The following is an 18,895-nucleotide window of genomic DNA, read 5'->3' as shown; positions in this document are numbered from 1 at the left end:
AAAAAAAAAAAAAAAGAGAGAGAGAGAAGTTATTGGTAACCGAGGATACGAAGATGCGTTACAGAGCAAGGAAGAATGGCTGGAATTTGTGCCCTGGGATCAAATGTAACCTGGTGCTGCAAGACAAGTGATTTCTATCCTCAGCTGCTTGTAAGAATCACCAAGACAGCTTTTAAAAGTCCCAAGGCCTAGGCAGCACCGAAAACCAACCAAATGAAAATTTCTGGGGCTGGGATCCAGGCACCAGTATTTTTTCAAGCTCTCCAGTTGATTCCAATGTTTAGCCAAGGCTGGAAGCCATTGCTGTTGAATCTCTTTGTCTGCCTCTCCTCTCTGCCTCTCTTTGCTTCCTTTCATTCTACAGAAAGCTCTTCCCACTACAGCCTCAGATGTCTATCTCAATAGAAAAATACAAACAAAAAAAGTGCGTTTTCATGCCACCATCCATATATCAATGGATTTGGCCTATTAGATCTTGCGTTCACCCTCTTTATTCTGATCACTGTTGCTGGGGCATGGGGACTGAACACACCCCTACAGCCAGGAAACTTGATAACTCACCAGAAATACTTGGAATGGACACAGAGCAATTCCCTCAAAGATCTAAGAAAATTGAACAGGAAAAATCCAGATACATCATCTAAATAAAGTAAAACCAGTTAGACTTCATCTGGGTCGATATAATATATTGTCAGCATAATTAGCTTCAGCCATTTTTGTAACCAATAAGATGTGGGCTTGATGGTGTCTTGTCTTCACATCATTTAACCACTGCAAGTGACAGAGGCTATCACTTTGCTAGGATGATGCCTGGGTCTGTCTCTCAACTATCTTGATGGAATTGCAGGCTGTTGATTCTCTGAAACTGTTTATTCACTGACTCCCTGTCACGGCCACGGATGACTGATCTCATATGTTACCCTCTTGATTTCTCTCCATTTCACTTGGGGATAATCCATTTCACTTGGGGATAAAGTCAACTTTAGGTAGGACTCTACTTAGTATTTCGGCTCAAACTGAAGCCCATTTTCTCAAACTTTTAGTCCTTCTCCTCCATTTTACTTGGTGATCTCCAGGTTGGAGTAGCCCTTGGGAAAATGCTTTGGGTTAAATTTTTTTTTTTAACTAAAAGATGATTGAAATTATACATGGAATCTTCAATTGTACTTATCCACTTGTTCTGAAGCACACATAACAGATCCTTTTTTTTTTTTTTGAGACGGAGTCTTGCTCTGTAGCCCGGGCTGGAGTGCAGTGGCCGATCTCAGCTCACTGCAAGCTCCACCTCCCAGGTTTTTTACGCCATTCTCCTGCCTCAGCCTCCCGAGTAGCTGGGACTACAGGCGCCCGCCACCTCGCCTGGCTAGTTTTTTGTATTTTTAGTAGAGACGGGGTTTCACCGTGTTAGCTAGGATGGTCTCGATCTCCTGACTTCGTGATCCGCCCACCTCGGCCTCCCAAAGTGCTGGGATTACAGGTTTGAGCCACCGCGCCTGGCCAACAGATCCTTTTTTTAAGGCTGGCTATTATGGAGAGCTTGTTTGGAGGTTCTAGCAGGGGAGCGCAGCTACTCTAGATTCTCGACGGAAGACCAGTCCTCTTCTATCGGGCATGGTTGTCCTCTTCCACTGAGCATGCAGCTTCAGGAGGGGCACACATGGAGCAGCAAGGGAGGAAGGAGACACCCGCCTAGCCAGCCAGAGCAGCTGAATCAACCCTGGCGATCAGTGGGGTGACAGATGTCGCAGCCAGATCGCCCTTACATCCAAAACTGGATATTGTTGAGAACAATAAAACCCATTCCCAACCCTCCAGAAAGTGGGGACCTTTTGATCAGTTGGAGGGAAGTGCATTTGAGGAGAGAAGCCACAGTAAATATCTGCACAGGATTAACATAATTCCCAGTGGAATCAAATGGCCCCTGTGGAGCATATCCCTGTCCCCAAGGAGCCTGTTCCCTTCGCTCTGTCTCTGTGGCTTTGTCATCACGCATTTTCTGAATTCAGCATACTGTAGGTTTCACGAGACTCTAGTTGCACACTGAGTAGTGAATTTGGATCTCTGGGTTTCCCAACTGGTGAAAGCCATTGCTGCAGCACGACGGAGGGCCGAAGGGCAAGCTGGGGAGACGCTGCGGCAAGAGGGTCACAGAGGGCCTTTGCCATTCTGTGCACTACCACCAGCAGCTTGGAGTGGGGAGGAGTCTTGATCTTTTGGTTGGTTCTTACGCAGACACCTGACAGGCCTCTTCCTGTTTTGTTCACTCTTTGCATAGTTTCAGATGAAGCGAAAAAGGGCCCCCCGAAGGAGCTTTGCTTACCACTAGAGGGAGGAACACCCCAGGCCCGTGCTGCCTAGAGGACAAGGGCCCGCAGCACAGGAAAAGATTTACCACACTTCCCCCAGCAACCCTCCTCCCTCCAGCTGGGCAGGAAGCCACCTGCCACAGCAACGGTCACTGCTGGGGTCACACTCTTCTTGTGCATTACATTTCCAGATCTGATTTCTGCGTGAAGCCGCAGCATCCTCCTTGGTGTTCTTTGAAAGCTCTGTGTTTTTCCAGCTGTTCCACAAACCTTTGTTGGCCCGGGCTGCCTTGCACATAGCTTTCCAAAATTACTGAGGCTATAGACATTCTTTCCACCCGCAGTATCCGCACTGACCCCTCCACCATTTGTGAATGCAAATCCTTACCCCATCTTAAGAGTTTGTCTCACTTCCGGGTATCAAAAAAGCTGTGTGCGTCACTCTCGGCCCGCAAGTAGCACTGGAAAGGGGTCACTGGGCACAGCCGGGATTAACTTCCTCTATTCTGGAATTTCATAGAAATAGAATCACACAGTACGTCCTTTTTCTGTGTGACTGTGTTTGGCCAACATATTGTCTGTGCAATTCACCCATGTGATTGTAAGTATCATTTAAGTCATTATTAAATGTGGTCATACTTAAATATGGTCAGCAATATTTCACTTACAAACAGACCACAGTTTGTTTATTTCCTTATCGATGAATGCTTGGATTATTTCCAGTGTTTTACTATTTTGAATCAGGCTACTATGACCATTCTTGTGCAAGGCCTCCTCTAGATGTGTGTGCTCATTTATCTTGTGTATATTCCTAGGAGTAGAATGCTTTCCCTGTAAGTGTATGCTTCACTTTATTAGAAACAGCCAGTTTTGGCTGGGCATGGTGGTTCACGTCTGTAATCCCAGTACTTTGTAAGACTGAGGTGGGCAGGTCACTTGAGGTCAGGAGTTCGAGACCGGACTGGCCAGCATGGTGAAACCCTGTCTCAACTAAAAATACAAAAATTAGCCAGGAGTGGTGGTACAAGCCTGCAGTCCCAGCTCCTTGGAGGCTGAGGCAGGAGAATCGCTTGAACTCAGGAGGTGGAGGTTGCAGTGAGCCAAGATTACACCACTGCACTCCAGCCTGGGCAATACAGCAAGACTTCATCTCAAAAAAAAAGAAAAAGAAAAAGAAACAGCTAGTTTTCCAAAACGGTGTTTTAATACACATTTAATCTGAACAACAACAGTCAGCTCACAATTGCTTATTAAGCACCTATTAAGTGCCATGCACTATTCTGGGTGCTAGGATAGAGCAATGAATAAGACAGGCAAGGTCCCTGTCAGTAAGACACATTCTCATGGGGGAAGATGGGCAATTCAACCTAAATAAACACTGACGATTACACCAGGCACGTTTGCTCACGCCTGTAATCCCAGCACTTTGGGAGGCCGAGGCAGGTGGATCACTAGAGCTCAGGAGTTTGAGACCAGCCTGGGCAACATTGCACCTCATCTCTACCAAAAATACAAAGAGTTAGGCGTGGTGGTGCCCACCTGTAGTCCCAGCTACGCAGGAAGCTGAGGTGGAAGCGTGAGGGGCGGAGGTTGCAGTGAGCTGAGATTGCACCACTGCACTCCAGCCTGGGTGACAGAACGAGTCCCTTGTCTCCAAAATAAATAAATAAAAACAAAAAAACCTGAAGATTATTTCAGGTGCTTGTATGTGGTGCTACGGGAAACGGAGTGACATGCTGGAGCACTGTGGAAGGGTGCTATTCTACTTCAATGTTCAGGGATGGTCTCTTTGAGGAGCTTACAACTGAGTTAAGACCTGAGAGACGGGGAAGATGTGGCCCTGCAGAGCTTCGGGAAGAGACTAGAGGCAGAAGGAACAGTAGCTGCAACTGCCCTGGGACACGAAAAAGTGTGGCGGTGGCCAGGTGCGGTGGCTCACGCCTGTAATCCCAGTACTTTGAAAAGTCGAGGCAGGTGGATCACCTGAGGTCAGGAGTTTGAGACCAGCCTGGCCAACATGGTGAAACCCCGTTTCTGCTAAAAATACAAAAAAATTAGCCAGGTGTGGTGGCGCGTGCCTGTAATCCCAGCTACTTGGGAGACTGAGGTGTGAGAATCACTTGAATCCAGGAGGTGGAGGCTGTGGTGAGCCAAGATCATGCCACTGCACTCCAGCCTGGGTAACAAGAGCAAAACACTGTCTTAAACAACAACAACAACAAACTATGGTTTGGAGGAGAGAAAGAAGGTACCACCCGAGCCAGGCACACAAGTCATTCATTCACTCCTTCAACAAATAATATGTAAGGAGTTTTGCTGTGTGTCAGGCACCATTCTAGGCTCTGAGGATGCAGCAGTGAACAAAATAGACAAACATCCTGCCGTCAGGGAACAAGGAGAGAGCAGGTAGGAGGGCAGGGAGGAGGAAGAAGAGGCCAGGTGAAGTAGGACCATGTTGACCACGGAAAGGAGTTTGGATTTTCGCCTGGAGCATCAGGAAGCCATGGAGGGGCTTTAAGCAGAGATGTGAAGATATGTAACTGACAGCAAGGATGGAGGCAGGGAAACCCATTAGAAGGTCATGTAGTGATTAAGACTGGAGATCATAGGCTGGGATGACCACTGTGACTGGAAACAGTGAAGATGATGTGCACTCAGGAATATTTTAGAGGTTAGCCAAGAGGATTTAATAAAAGATTGATTACGGGGTGAGCAAAAAGAGAAATTCAATTATAATTCTAGGCTCTTCACCTGAGCAACTGGGTAGATGCTGGTACCATGCACTGAGATTGGGATGATGAGGAGGAAGGACTTGGGTAAGGAAAAGCAGTAGTTCCTTTTCACCAGCTGTATAATGCAAATGGATGTTCCAGCAGAAATTATCAAGTGACTAAAAGAACTAGGGGTTCATGAGACAGAGTGAGTCTGAAGATCCAACATTGCAAATCATCAGTATATAGGCAGCCTTTAAAGCTACAAGGTGGAAGGAGATCACCTAGGAGGAGAAAGTAGGCCAAGAAGAGGACAGAGAATGCCTGGAATACACTGAGAATGTGAAGTTCCATTTTGCAGATGAGGAGACAAGGCTCTGAGAAATTACACCATCACCCGAGGTCAAACAGTCTGATGAAGCTGGTCTGACTCCAGGGTCTGTATACTTACCCACTTCACTCTAATCCCTGAGGTTTCCGAGCTCTGCCATTTAGATGTCATATGACCTCAGCAAATGACTTAGCCTCTCACTTTCAGTTTTCTTGTCTGTAAAGTGGGGATAACAATAATTATACATTCCACATAGGGCAATGTGAGCATAAAATAAATTAATATAATTTAAGTGCTCAGGACAATACATGGCTCACAGTGATATTAGCTAGTATTGTTACATAAGCCACAGGGTCAGAGCATGCAGGCCTCAGAGGGAAAAAGAATAAAAATTTCTGAATCTACACAACCAGGTGAGCTGGCTCCAGATGTCACAGTCAGGGATCTGTGGCATCAACCAGTGGCTGAAGAGAGTAGGTCTGTCTCAGAGAGGAACTCTTACACCTGCGGCCACAGCAACAATTGGTCGCAGGGTGTGGACATACCTTTGACCCCTCCTCATGCAGGTGAACTGTGGCACATTGGGATCCAGTCAGTAATGGAGAGGTTAGGGCTTCAGGTGGAGGACACAGTGGCTCAGGCCAGGAATGAAACCAAGTGAGGAATGGACTTTTTCCCAAAGTGTACACAGAAATGCCTCCTACTCTACTCTTGCTGGCATTTGCTGTTTGGCCATGACTCAGGATTCCTCCACGTAGCACCTATTCCATAAAATCCACATCTGAAAGAAGAGAAGAGAAAGATCTAGTCAATATTGAATGTAGTTTATGCACATGAGGCAAACACCTGTTTTTCATGAGCACAGTTTCTTTTGCCCCCACTTCCTTAAAGTTACTGCCCGACCCACTCCCTGTGTGGCTCACAGACTACAACTCCCTGTCCTCAGAGGTTGTCCAAATGATAAATGCATGATTCAAGCTGTAGCAACCCAAAATTTCCCCCTTGGGTTTTACAGTAGATACCAGGAAAACAACCTCTTTTTCCTTGAGGGTTGCAAAGCTGTAAGGACATCTGCACGTAGCTGTGCCTCCGTAGCCGCCTTTGCCCATCAGCCACGAGTGAGAACAGAGCCTGCAGAGAGAGGTAAAAACCAAGAGATGGAGAGCTCCGGTGGCTTCACTTGAGCCCCTCAGTCGCTGTTCACTGTTGTCTGGGCCCACCCATTATTAAACTTTTTAAGATTCATATTAGTTTCCGCTACTGGTAATTGTCACAGCCTTAGCTAAGACTCCCCTAAAAGTCATTCAGTATTGTCAGTTAGCTTTACAAATGATGAACCTAGCAGGTTAAAAGCTCCAATGCGGCCGGGCGCAGTGGCTCACACCTGTAATCCCAGCACTTTGGGAGGCCAAGGTGGGCAGATCATGAGGTCAGGAGATCGAGACCATCCTGGCTAACATGGTGAAACCCCGTCTCTACTAAACATACAAAAAATTAGCCAGGCATGGTGGCGCACGCCTGTAGTCCCAGCTACTCGGGAGGCTGAGGCAGGAGAATTGCTTGAACCCGGCTTCAGCCTGGGCACCAGAGCAAGACTGAGTCTCAAAAAAAAAAAAAGTTCCAATGCAAGATCTCGTGGCATTTAAATAAACTGACCACCTGAGCTTATGTGGTCTATTTTTACTTTGTCACCTTCCCTGTAGGGTACCTATTGGCTCACGTGTCTTTTAAAGATTCCTTTAAAGAAAAATCCCCAGCTCATGTGGCCAGGGTGTTTAGAGTCAAGGAGACACCAGATGGGCAGCATTTTGCTTGGGGAGCTAGAACATCTCTAAACAAGGAGACCAAAGACTCCGAATTAAAATCACGCTGGACCAGATCGAGCTACCCTTTGGGCTTGAGTCTTTACAATTCTAGACCCAGTGAGAAGGTCCACTTGAATCATGAGTGCTTGAAGGGTTTAGTACATTTCTAGACTCTCATGAATTCAAGCCTTCCTGGACAGAGTAAATCACTGGGTGGCATTTGTTTCATTCACATGCGTGTACATATGTATATATATGTGTGTGTGCATACATGTGGTATATATATATATGCACGTGTTGTACATGTATATGCAGTGTATGTATATGCACACACACACATACACACACACATACACATGTTCCAGCCTCACACACTTATTCAGAAAAATTGAATTAAAGACATGGTAAAAAAAAAAAAAATCAGAATTTCTTAAAACTTACTCGAAAATCATCTCCTGGCCTTCACCTTATTTCTCATGTGACATTTTCATCTCAAAGCTCTAAATTCTTTTCTTAGCCCCTGAGTAGGTGACGGCCACTTGAGAACAGTCTTGTATTGTCTTGCTTTCGTTTGGAAAGCCAGGTAGGCAGGTGATTTGAGGAGCTGGAAGAGGGGAGGGTACATTTTTCCTGTACCTCAGATCTGGCAGTCCCAGGTTTTAGAAGCTACAGAAAATGTAGCACTTGATTAGGCTGGGAGAGAGGAGACCCAGGAGGCCCAGAACTAGAAGCAAATGTGGGTTTGAAGTGTTATTCTCGTCTCCTCTAGGCCAGTCTCTCCTCATTGTTCTCACTGCCTGAAACAGCTATTTTCTAAAGAGTAACTCTCTCCTTGCTGAAACAGAGCTTTCGTCTGACTATTGCATTCCTGTATAGGAATGAGGAAATTGGGAGAGAGGACCAAGTTCCCATGCAGCCACCTCGCTGCCAGAGGAGGCAGACGCTGTGGGCATGTGGGGGTGGCGGTGCCCCTGTCTTCATCGTTGTGCTGGTGACTACAATCAGCCTCTTAGAAGATGGTAATAGAATTCTTGTAGAAAGCTACAAAATCATCTGTGACAGATGGTAGAAGGTTAGGTTCTGATTTTTCTTATTCTACTATTATTTTCCTCGAGAAATGTGTTCATCAACGTCCCGCTTTCTTGTGCTTTATTTGGACAAAGCCACAAATTCATTTTTAATCATTTTTATCTGACCTTCTTTTAGTCATCAATTCAAGGAGCATTATTATCTTTTTTTTTTTTTTTTTGTGAGACGGAGTCTCGCTCTGTCGCCCAGGCTGGAGTGCTGTGGCGGATCTCGGCTCACTGCAAGCTCCGCCTCCCGGATTCACGCCCTTCTCCTGCCTCAGCCTCCCTAGAAGCTGGGACTACAGGCGCCCGCCACCTCGCCCGGCTAATTTTTTTGTATTTTTAGTAGAGACGGGGTTTCACCGGGTTCGTCAGGATGGTCTTGGTCTCCTGACCTCGTGATCCGCCGCCTCGGGCTCCCAAAGTGCTGGGATTACAGGCTTGAGCCACCGCGCCCGGCCTCATTATTATCTTTTAGAAACAAAAGTAAGTCATTATCCAGCCTCTTCCCTCTGCCCCTCCCACGCAATTTTTTTTAACACTGAAAAAATGCTTTAAATTTCTCTGAACCTACAGAGATGATATTTACCATTGCTATGAGTACCCTGGTGATGTGTGATTTCATTTTCTTATTGGCTGGGGGGCAGGGTTGGGCTATTGTGTTCTGGTTATTTTTTACTCCCTCTCTTGACAGCCAGACGTAAAAGCAAAAACTATTATAGGCTCCAGCAAAAAGAGGGGCTACCATTCATTAAATGCCCTCAACATGCAAGTGCCGTGCTAAACAATGTACTGACATTATCTTATTAAATCCTCACATTAATGCTGTAAGTAGTTACTATTATTACCCTGTTTTACAGATAAGGAGACCGAGACTTGTAGAAAGAAACCTGGTGTCCAAGATCAGATGGCCAGGATGTGGCAGAACTGCAACTCAAAGCCAGAGAGCTCTACTCCAAAGCCAGTGCGATGGGCTGGCAGATTCTTCTATTTTCCCCGATGAATTCTAGTTGTATTAGTGGTGGTCTCTGGGTTTCAGGGGAGTTTTTTCCTAATTTCAAACTCTTGTTTGGGGCCAGATGTTAAAATGCTCATTTATGGAAAGAGAGTTGGGCATGAGTTATGGAAGCACTGGCCTGACCTTAAACATGCAAGGTAGACCCACCATTTTGCAAATGAAGAAATTAGAGTATGGTGTTTCTGTTAACTATTGCTGTGTAGCAAACCACCCTAAAATTTGGTGGCTTAAACCACAAAACCATTTGTACTGCTCCCAATTCTGTGGGGCAAGACTTTGCGCAGATCCCAGAAGTACCATTTGGGGATGATTCCATGTGGCATGGGCCAGGCTTGCCTGATTATGACTAGGGCATCTCTCTATGACTAGGGCCTCCCTTGTACTTAGGGCCCTGGGGTTGGCTGCAGGCCTTCTGCCCAGCAGGACAACCTGGACTTTATATGGTGGTACAGGGTGGCAAGAGAGGGAAAATAGAAGCTGCCAAGCCAGTAAGTCTAGGCCTAGACCTGGAATAGCGCCCTTTCTGTCTCATTCTTTGGGTCGAAGCCAGTTATGAGCAGCGTAGTCTCAAGGGGAGGGACACTGACTCTACCCAGTGATGAGAGGAATAGCATGTGAACACAGGGATGGCCTGTTCATTGCCATCTCTGCAGACTGTCACACACAGTGACTTGTAGTGGCAGATAGCCAAGTGTTAAGCTAATATTACAGAAAATCCCACTCTGGCTGCTTTCCTGGAAGGGAAAAGATTCCCTTTAGACATTATGTTGTGTTTCGACTCTCTCAGCCTAACAATTAAACATGGGAGGTATTTTAGCAGGGACAGGGGCTGGCATCACTCATCTTTTCCTGTGGGAGATGAGAGTCTCATGGGTCTATGCGACCTGTCGAGGCCAGTTGGGGGCAGGGGACACCTTCCCTTAATCTAAACAGCCTGCATATTCTCTTTGCCAAGAGAGAAGCCCAGGCAAAGAAAAGGGGGCAGAGGGTGGTCACTCCACTGAGGACACAGAGGCAATGTGGCCAAGGATGTGACAGAGGCTGCCAAAGTGAGTGGGGAAGAGAAAACTGGCTCCATCCACCTAAAATGATCAGCCCAATCTACCTCTAGTGAAGAACGGACCAATGGCCTCGTCAAGAAGAATTTAGTGATAAAGGAATCTCAGGCCTCAACTAGCAGAGCATTTATAATCATTTTATCAAGCTTGTCCACCCACCTGAGCAAAGAGCAAACCACAAATTCAAGGTCAAATGTAAAAATGTGTACCTGGGATGGAAAAGCAAGGTGGATTACATCCAGATGAAGAATAATTTAAATCAGAGAACTGTTAGAGTCAGAGGCAGCCTAGGAGATCCAATTTAGTCCAATCCCAAGTTCTGCATGAGAAGACTGAGACCCAGAGAAATGAGGGGCCTGCCAGGTGCCACAGCTCTGTTATTATTGCATTGATAATGAGCACTTAGTAAGCACTGACTAGATTAGGTGTCAGGCGTTCTGCTTGGTGATGAGAATTCAAGGTGGAATAGGACATAGTCCTTGCCTTCAAAGAGCTGACTGTCTGAGGGCGGGGAGAAGGACATGAAAAGCAGTGATTAAAGAACAATGTGGAGTTACAGCATTCTGAGGGGACTGTGGGAACCCAGAGTGGTGGCCCTAGGACCAGAGCTCCACTTCTCACTCAGCTCCAGGTCCCTTGCTTCATGTCCATGAGCTCTGAGTAGAAGAAAGTTTGTTTTAACCAAAAAAAACCCTGCCTACTGAGCTGTTCATCAGAGCTACATTGTGATTTAAAAGAAAGTGTAGTCTTACAATCTTATGTGCATTAATAAGAAAAAATCCTAACTGCGCCTGGCATTTGGGCAGATCCCAACAGAGCCTTCGCACATCTCACATCACACACAATCTCATGACACATGGCCCCACCACCAGTCCTGAGGAAGGCAGCCACCTTTCATCCAGAGCCTCTGACTTCCAACCCCTTCACTGAGCCAGTAAATGAGACATATTCTGGTCAGAGCCTCTGGAGAACCAGACCAAGAATGGACTTCGCCACCAGCATTCACAATTGGCCCTATGCCAACTCAGAATACTGGTTAAAAGGTGTGTCCAGATCTAATGAGAGCCTAAGAGGCACCTTTCCACCTGCATGATAGAGAAGCGAGCACAGACCTGGGTGTTACTTAAGTCCTCTGAGCCTTAGGTTGCCCATCTGATGATGCCAATGGGAATCATCATCTTCACCTAGAGGAGGCCAACTGTGTGTCAGCTGCTGACTTGAGGGCTTGTTTAGTCCTCACAGCATCCTGTGAGTTACCAGTGATAATGACTCCATTTTACAGATGGAGAAATTGAGGACTGGAGAGCTTAAGTCTCCTTGCCCAAGGCCACCCAAATAGTGAGCAGTAGGGGTGAGATTCAGCCTCAGATGGCCTCCAGGAAATCGGCACAATGAACGCTCTGCTACAACATTTCCGAGGAGGAACTGAGACTCACCACACACAGTCAGTCCCCTCTCTTGCTTCCACCCTCTTTCCTTGTGTCTCCTGGGTTCCTGACCAGGTGGCCTCCTACTCTCTGGCCTTCTGTGGCTCTTAGCATCTGCCAGGTTCCCCTGTAACCCTCAGCGTCTGCCCCAGGAGACCTGTTTTCTCAGGACTTCAGAGCCCCCAGAGTCCCACTAACCTCCTCAGGGCAGCTCAAGGCTCTTGGTCCCCCATCCCTCAGCTCCCACACCCCAGCAATACCGCCCTTCCCTTCCAGCCCCCGGGGAGGCAGTGGAGTGTGATGGTTTTCAGCCGGGTTTTCCTAGGAGAGAGGAGGGGGCCTGGAAGGTTCCTTCCTCCGCTTCTGTCCTGGCCAACTCAGCCAAGAGGGCCACTAGAGAGCAAAAGCATCCAGTACAGCTGACCTTCACGGAGGACTCAGGGCACCAGAAACCTTCCAGGCAAAATCTCCCCTCCTCCTCACCAGAAACTTGCAGTGAGTGTTGCTCCCCACCCCCACCCCCATTTTATACACAAAGAACAGTGCCCAATTCCGCCTAACTAGCGAGTGGCAGAGGGGGAATTCAAACCCCTGTCCATCTGCTGCAGCGCCCACGCTCTCTCTATTTCCACACAAGAGGAGAGGTAAAGGGCCAGCGAGTGTTGAGTGGCTCCAAATGTTACCCTTAGCCCAGCAGCGGTGGCATCACCAGGGAGCTTGTTAGAAATACGGACTCTTAGGTTCCTCCCTAGACCTACTGAGTGGGAGCCTGTGTTTAAACAAGATCCCAGGGGATTTCAAAGCCCATCAAAGCTTGGGAAACCTCGGTCTGGGTCCGTAGTTCGCCACTCTGGCTGAACAGTGGAGTCAGCTGGGGAACTTTACAAAATGCAAGTGGTGCCCGGACTCCACCCCCGTGGCTCCGAGTTCATTGGTCTGGACATCAGGAATTTTTACATCTCCCAGTGATTCTAATGGACAGCCACCTCAGAGAAGCGCCAGGCAGGAGAAGGGGAAATCCTGAAGGCAGTGGGCGGGGCGAGGTGGGGGGAGGTGGCCACCAGCGACTTGCCACCCCTCCCGAAACAGAGCCAGCGGAGGAGGGTGTGACGAGCATCAGGGAGGCGGGGAGACACAGTGACAGGACGGTGGCAGTTTGGGTGTCCTTTCCGCAGGTGCGCGCGAGGGGACGGAGGGACAGGGGTTTCCTCCTTGGGAACCCGGGCTGTCCTGCAGCCAGGGAAGGCCGCGACCTCTGGGGGTCCCTGCCCGCTTCGAGCGCCCCTTGCCGAGGGAAGCCGGCTCGGCGAGCGGTGCGCGCAGGCTCAGAGGCGTGAGAGCTGGCTGGGCGGCGGCGTGGCCGGGAGCGGGTGACTCACAGGGCGGGGGCGGCTGGGGGCGACCGCGGAGCCAACTGCAGCAGCCGCTGGCCCAGCCTGCGCCGCAACAGCCTGTGCGGCTCCGGGAGGGAAAGGAGCGAGGCGGCTCCCAGGTGTGGCGCGGCCCTGGGAGGGCGCGTGCGAGCGCTCCTTTGTTTGGTGCGCGCACAGCCCCGGGCCCCAGGCCTGAGCGCTAGCCTTCCCGAGCTGAGTCATGGCTGCAGAGCCCGCGGGCGGCCACACTGTCCCGTCTGGAAGGATGCGGCCCTTTCCTGAAGCTGGCGAGTCAGATGCGGTGGCAGGGACAAAAGCCAGGGGAAGGTGGCTTCTATTCTACAAAGCCCTTTAGGGAAGAGGGAAGTCAGGCCTCCCTCACCCAGTGCGAGTCCGTCACGATGGTCACCCAGGCACTCATGCAGAAAGCCAGCTAGCGGCCGCTAGCCCTGAGGATGCCACCCCCAAGGGACTCGTTGCTTTAAGTCACCCATCCAGGGGCTTGAGGCAAAGCTCCAAGCCAGACCTGTAGCAGCATGGCCCAAAAGGTTCCTCTGCTGCCCCAGTCCCATACCTGCCTGAGGTATAGGGATTCAGGCTGAGTCGGCTGACCTGCAGTCATCTGGAAGCCTTGTCAGAAATGCAGATTCTGCAGTGCTGTTCCCAGAGGATGAGATTCAGCAGAACTGGGTAAAGCCATGAAACCTGCATTTAATAAGTGCCCCTGGGGTTTTTTTCAGCAGGGGGTTGGTACACTTCGTTTTGCTTTTGTAGAAGATCGCATGAACACAGATGTGTTAACCACATATGGGTACCACTGAATGACAGGGAGTTGAGGAATTTGCTCAAGGAGACACAGCTAGCAGTTGGCAGAGGTGGGAGTCAACCCAGGGTCACCAGGCCCTCAAGTCTGTGTTTCTAAGCACAGGCCAAACCTCTACAGCAGTTCCCTAGGAGCTTCTAAACGCTTTCTTTGTACTTTTATGTTATCCAATACCACCCGAAATAAGCAGCAGCAGCTGACACTCTTCTACCTTTTGATTGTGCAGGGATGTTATGGTATGTGGATCTGGATATGTTGTAACTTAAGCCTATCAGTCACTAATAAACATGAACACCCAGAAGGGTCTATTATGTCTAGATGGGAGCCAACTCGAATGGATTTTTATATAATCTCTAGTTTAAAGGCTGCTAGTCTATCAAAAGAGGACAGAGAAAAAAAAATAACTCTGAAAATTAGATTTAAGACAGATTTATCCCTTTGCTTGGCAAATGTCATCTTACCCTGTTAACAGCCCGCAATGAAAAAAGTTAACAAAAAATAAATTGCATTTTCAACAATTCGCTTGAAGTGCAGGCACAGATGTCTCTGGGGGCAGACTGCCTTGGCTCAAATCTCAGCATTTCTACTTCCTGAGCTGTGTGAACTTGGGCAAGTTTGTAACCTCTGTGCCTCGGTTTTCCTGTCTGAAAAAATGTAGACATAAATATTTGTCTTATACTTACTACGTGTTGGATATTATATGAAGAGATTTGCAGGTGTTATTTTATGTAATTCGCACTTTACAAAGGAGGAAACTGCAGCACGGGGGGCGAGGTACCAAGGTTGCCCCATCTCGGTTCAGGCCTTCTCCCGCTGAGGCCTGCAACCCCGCCCTTGAATACGCCTCCTCTCTCCTGATTGGCTGTCAGGCATGAGTCGTGAGTGCCCCCATGGACGCTCAGAATGGCTAACATTTTTTTGAGCAATAACTATGTGTGCCATGAGCTAAACACTTTACTTAAATTCATTCATTTAATTTTTGCTATCACCTCATGAGATGGGAATGATTACTTTCATCTCCATCTCTCAGGGGAGGAAACGGAAACATATACATATAATACATGTTTTTGTTTTCTGTTTGTTTGTTTGTTTTCCAAGACAGAGTCTCACTCTTTCGCCCAGGCTGGAGGGTAGTGGCATGATCTCTGCTCACTGCAACCTCCACCTCCTGGGTTCAAGTGATTCTCCTGCCTCAGCCTCCCGAGTAGCTGGGATTACAGGCTGCAGCCACCCCGCCCAGCTAATTTTTGTATTTTTAATAGAGATGGGGTTTCACCATGTTGGCCAGGCAGGTCTCGAATTCCTGACCTCGTGATCTGCCTGCCTCCGCCTCCCAAAGTCCTGGGATTAGAGGCATGAGCCACCGCGCCCAGTCAGAGGCATAGAGATATTGAGAAACTTACCCAAGATCACACTGCCAGGAAGGGACAAAGCCAGAACCTACACGGTGGCAGTCTGGCTCCCGGGCCTGGGTACCTAACTGCTATACTGTGCTGCTGATGTTATATAATCACATGTATTAATATTACATAACGAGGGAGGTGGGCTCCCTACTCTCCTGACCCCTCAGAGCAGTGAGGCTGAGATTTTTCCTTCCTGTTAGCACCCTGACTTTTGGTGCAAAGGCTTTCTTCTATTTATTAATTTAATTTAACTTAACTTTTTTGTGACAGGGTCTCACTCTGTCACTCATGCTGGAGTACAGTGGCGTGATCTTGGCACACTGCAACCTCTTCCTCCTAGGCTCAAGCCATCCTCCTACCTCAGCCTCCCAAGTAGCTCAGATTACAGGCATGTACCACCACGCCCAGCTAATTAAAAAAAAAAAATGTAGAGAAGAGGTTTTGCCGTGTTGCCCAGACAGGTCTTGAACTCCTGGGCTCAAGCAATTCACTCGCCTTGACTTCCCAAAGTACTGGGATTATAGGCATGAGACACTGCCTCCAGCCCTATTTATTTTTGAGAGAGTTTATGGCTTTCCTAGCCCTTGAAAATCAGTGTTTATATGGGGCAGTTCAGAGGGGCTTAGGAAAAGCCTTGGGTGCAAGGAAGTATCTGATCCACAGGGTACATGCAGGCAGTCTTGCACAGAGGCATGTTCAGAGCCAGGGAAGTGCCATGAACTAGTGTAAACACTTTACTTGAATTAATTCAATGTGGTTCCCCAGCCTGGGGCTAAGCAACGCCCCCTGGAGGCAGGGGAATGGTTTGCAAGCATTGGCTCCTCCCAGAGGACTTGGGTTTAGCCTCCACACTGGCCTGGTAGCTGGCTGGGAGCCTGACACTGGCCCATGTGTGTGGCAACTCTTCTCACACAGACTTGTTCCTCCTTGCCCCTTCTCTCTCCCCTCTCCTCTCCCGCCCCTTTCTACTCTAGTCTCTTGTCTCTAACCTTCTCCAAACTGTCTCCTCCCCACCCCATCCCTCCAGGTAACCCTCCTTGTCTTTGGGGCCGGAGTATTTGTGGAGGCAGCAGCAGTAGTGTGGGGGAGGGCAGTGAAGTCTCATTCTTGTCTCTTGTCTTTCTAGTCTATTGTTATGATAAAAAAAAATACTCCATACCACATATCCCTCAAGCCTTCCCTTTTGATTCTTGCTATGGAGTGAATTGTGGCCCCTACTCCCTCCATATTCATATGTTTGAGCTCTAACCTCTGTGTGATGGTGTTTGGAGATGAGGTCTTTGGGAGGTAGTTAGGAGTAGATAAGGTCGTGAGGGTAGGGCCCTCATAAAGTAGGCAAGGTCATGAGGGTGGGGCCCTCATGATGGGATTAGTGCCTTTATCAGAATAGATCTCAGAGCTTGGACACTCTTTCTCTCTCTCTCCCCTCCCCTTTCCTCCCCTCCCCTTTCCTTCCCTCCCTTCCTCTCCTCTCCTCTTACTCGCCTGTCTCCTGTCTCTCTTCTTTCTCTTCTCTCTCTCAGAGAAGGAAGCCATCTGCTACCCAAGGGGAGAGCTCTCACCAGACACTGACCTCCTGGCATCTTGATCTTGATTTTGGATTGTCTAGCCTCCAGATCCATGAAAAAATAAATGCCTTTCCTGATGTTTATAATATTTTGTTATGGCAGATCAAGCTCACTAAGACAATGATCAGAGACCTGTAAAACTCTGAACTTCTTGAGACAATAAGGATGCCTCTAACAGACTTGGGAGGAAGTCCTGCACAAAGAGCTGGGGGAAAACGGGAAGAAAAGCACACAGAATACTCCTTCAAGGCAGGCATTGGCAGACCTTCCACTGTGCACCAGGTTCTGTGCTAAGCTTCACCTTGGAGTAACCCTGCCTCTGGGGGTGAAGCTATCATATCTGGGTGCGTATTGGCCAGCCGACCCTCCAGGCAGCCCTTAATTCTTGCTTCTCAAACTTACTTCCAAGGACAGAGAAAGATGACCACTGCCCTCACCCCACTAAAGAAGCTCCAGCACTTAGCAAGCACCTCTGGCCCAGAGGAGACTGTCTCTACTTCATTTTACTCTCCACACCCAGACTTGGACCACACTTGGAAAAGAAACAGCCAGTGCTGGAGGCTGCATATTGTGGATAGCAGGACTCCACTCACATCTCAAAGCTCCTCCCTGCCCATTCCCATGGTCCCTCCAGCCCTTGGGCAATGCTACCAATAAGAAGGAAAAATGAGCTGGATTTCACTTCCTTTGGTGCAGATGTGAATAAACAGAATTGGCCCAAACTTGGGCAGCAGAAGTGGAGGAAAAGAAGAAAGGCAACTGGCCAGGCGCAGTGGCTCACACCTGTAATCCTAGCACTTTGGGAGGCCCAGGCAGGCAGATCACCTGAGGTCAGGAGTTCAAGAGCAACCTGGCCAACATGGTGAAACCCGTCTCTGCTAAAAATGTACAAAAATTAGCCAGGCGCGATAGCTACTTGGGAGGCTGAGGCAAGAGAATCTCTTGAACCCGAGAGGTGGAGTTTGCAGTGAGCTGAGATCATGCCACTGCACTCCAGCCTGGGTGACAGAGACTCTGTCTCAAAAAAAAAAAAAAGAAGAGAGGCAAACACCAATACTTATGAAGCCTCTGATAGGTACCAATTGCTTTACTCAAATGCCGCCAGTAAACCCCTGAGACGCACAGGCTGGGATTGTTAAGGCAACTTGCCCAAGGTCACCCAGCTAGAAAAGGCCAGAGGCGAGTGAGAGGGGAGCTCCAGAACCACCCCAAACACACTGCCTCCCCCACAGCACTGCCTCCCTGACACTGCCTTCAAGAAAGAGAAATCGAGGGACCTGGACAATTTGCAAGCTGACTGCTCAGCTTCTGGACTCATCCCCTGCATCTGTCAGAAGTCCCTGCAGATGCCCAGTCACTAAGCCAGTGCTCTCCTCTTGGGCTGCACTTGGAACTGGGTGGATAGTTGTAAAAGGAATACTAGTGCCTGGGCCCACCCCTTCTCCCCACTCCCAGTTCCCCATTTAATGGTCTGAGATTCAGCCTAAGCATTGGGCTTTTAAAGCTTCCCGGGTAACCGTTGCCCTCCGGAATCCATATTCCTTTCATCTGTAAGATGTGGCTGATGATGTCTCCCAAACAGGGTGGTTGTAAGAATGAAGTGTGAGGGGCCTAGGAAGAGAGGCCTGGAAAGAGGGAAGAGGACTGCTCATCACCGGGCTGAGGCTGCAGCCACCCTGTGCTAGGTGCTGTGCTACAGCCTGGGTCACTCTGCCAGGACCTATAGGGCTCCCTGCTTGGGGCATGGTGCCCCGACCCTCAGCTCATGTCTGCCCAGATCCTTATAGCTGATGGAACCCTTTGTTCTGAGAGATGAGGTTGGCACACTGTGGCCTCAATGTTTGTTGAATAAACAAATGAAGATGTCCTTTGATCTTCACAACAGCTTTGAGAAGCAAAATGAAAAAGGATTCTCCCTTGACCCCATAGAAAAGGAAGTTTGGACTCATGTCAAGGTGCTGTCACTAGCCATGTGTTCCAGAACAGCAGCATAACTTCTCAA

The 18,895-nt window shown here is 48.6% G+C and overlaps 1 long non-coding RNA gene across 4 annotated transcripts in view; it reads right to left on the bottom strand.

Moving 5' to 3' along the window:
• LOC111520905 overlaps window positions 1-18,895 on the bottom strand; it is a 52,279-nt gene that overhangs the window by 24,465 nt on the left and 8,919 nt on the right. For 3 of the 4 annotated variants that reach the window (XR_002724793.1, XR_002724795.1, XR_002724794.1), the window contains exons 3-5: window positions 6,383-6,479; window positions 5,894-6,129; window positions 5,469-5,564 (exon numbers count right to left, since the gene is read on the bottom strand). This is a non-coding gene — a long non-coding RNA (uncharacterized LOC111520905). Of the gene's footprint in view, window positions 1-2,694; window positions 2,813-5,468; window positions 5,565-5,893; window positions 6,130-6,382; window positions 6,480-18,895 lie in introns of all 4 variants that reach the window. The other variant, XR_002724792.1, reaches the window with a different exon arrangement.

Source organism: Piliocolobus tephrosceles, chromosome 7 (assembly GCF_002776525.5).
Source record: "Piliocolobus tephrosceles isolate RC106 chromosome 7, ASM277652v3, whole genome shotgun sequence".
NCBI lineage: Eukaryota > Metazoa > Chordata > Mammalia > Primates > Cercopithecidae > Piliocolobus > Piliocolobus tephrosceles.
The sequence above is the reverse complement of the archived record's forward strand: the minus strand, read 5'-3'. Positions and strand labels throughout refer to the sequence as shown.